The sequence below is a fragment of the Leuresthes tenuis genome, unplaced genomic scaffold (assembly GCF_036924035.1).
Source record: "Leuresthes tenuis unplaced genomic scaffold, fLeuTen1.0.hap1 SCAF_40, whole genome shotgun sequence".
NCBI classification, from domain to species: domain Eukaryota; kingdom Metazoa; phylum Chordata; class Actinopteri; order Atheriniformes; family Atherinopsidae; genus Leuresthes; species Leuresthes tenuis.
Window position 1 is genome coordinate 96,471 of NW_027325394.1, and position 1,794 is coordinate 98,264.

A 1,794-nucleotide genomic window follows, 5' to 3' on the forward strand; every position below is an offset into this window, starting at 1 on the left:
TGAACAGAGAAGAAGATTCAGTGTCATCAATCTGCAACACGTGCCTCTAATGAGGGGGTGAATATAGAATCCTCAACGATTACAACGTCTCTGGGAACTGTGACAACAACAAGGTTTAAACCATTTTGATATATATTGTAACCTATTGGCTAAGGAATAGTGCTGAAAATGAGGTAAATCTAATCCACCACTGTCCTTGGTCTTCTGTAGGGTTTTTAAACTAATACGTGGTGGTTTGTTTTTCCACAGAAATTTGGAGATGCATGAATCTAGTGACTTAAACCAAGTAGCAGATGGTTTTATGGGGATCATTGAGAACAAATAGTTAACTTTTGGTAGTATCATCATTTTAATGGTTGTAACTCTCCCCATAAGTGATATAGGTAAGGACTTCCAACGAGAGAGATCGTCCTCTACTCTCTTTACTAATTGCACATAATCCATCTGTACTTATCAGTTTAATATGTGATATGTCTATGCAAGGACTACATATTAAATGGATTTTTATCAATAGGAGTTGAAAAAGGAGCTTGCTCCGTTCACTCCAAGCATCGACCCGGTACTGCAGTGCCGCTGGGAACGGTGCGCTCTCCTCTGCTCTTGTGAAAAAGCTAACAGCGGTGCAGGATGGAAGTTTCTTTTAGTCTGCTGAGAAAAGAGAGTGAATGCGAAGTAGACTTTAACACGGCTCTGGGAGCGAGCCGAGTGCGGGCTAACCAGGAGAAATGCTTGAAAGAAACGCGACACCGAATGAGCGGTCAGAACAAAGCCTCAATACGGTGTTCCTGTGGTGTTTTTATAAAATGCGGTGAAAATAAAGGTGTGAATGCCCCATAGAAAACTAAAAGGTGGAGCGGAAGTGTTCGGCTGCAAGAAGGTGTGAATGTCCGACTATATTTGGTGAAAAGCAGGTGAAGCAAGGTCTGAATGCCCAACCTTACATAATCAAAAGCGAGATCAGAGGTTTTTGGCTGCAAGAAGGCCATAGTTTGCCAAAAGCGGGTAAGGTGCGAATGACCGACTAAATATCAACAAAAGTGGGGGCGGAGGTCTTCGGATGCAAGTGGGTGTGAATATCCCACCATACAAGTATGGTGGAGAGGAAGCTGTGAATGGCCGACCATAGTTTGCAAAAAGCGGGTGAGAAAAGGTGCGAATGTCCAACCATACATGATCGAAACAGGGTGTTTGGCTGCGACAAGGTGTGAATGTCCACCCATAATTAATGAAAAGCGGGCAACAAGTAGGTTCGAATGCCATACCATACATCATCAAAAGCAGGAGTGGATGTGTTTGGCTACAAGAATGTTTGAATGTCCGAGCATAGTTTGTAAAAAGCGGGTAAGAAAAGGTTCGAATGCCCGAACATACACCATCAAAAGAGGGAGCGGAGGTGTTCCGCTGTAAGACGGTGTGAATGTCCGACCATAGTTGGTAAAAAGTGGGTATGAAAAGGTGCGAATGCCCAAATTCGGCTGCAAAAAACTGTGTTCGGCTGCAAAAAGGTGTGAATGTTCGACTAAAGTTTGTAAAAAGCGGGTAAGACAAGGTGCGAATGCCTGACAATGTATGATCAAAAGCGGGAGCGGAGGTGTTCAGCTGCAAGAAGGTCTAAATGTCCATAATTAATTGCTAGAAAACATGAAAGAAAATTTTCGAAAATCAATCCGCACATGATCATAAGTGGGAGAGGAGGTGTTCAGCTGCAAGAAGGTGTGAATATCCTACCATAATTGCTGAAAAATGTGTTAGAAACGGTAAGAATCCCGGACCATACCTCATCAAAAGCTAGAG

The 1,794-nt window shown here is 43.1% G+C and overlaps 1 pseudogene; it reads left to right on the forward strand.

The window, feature by feature from the left end:
- The first annotated feature begins 416 nt into the window (after window positions 1-416).
- On the forward strand, window positions 417-593 carry LOC140285480 (U2 spliceosomal RNA; annotated as a pseudogene).
- Window positions 594-1,794: the final 1,201 nt, after the last annotated feature.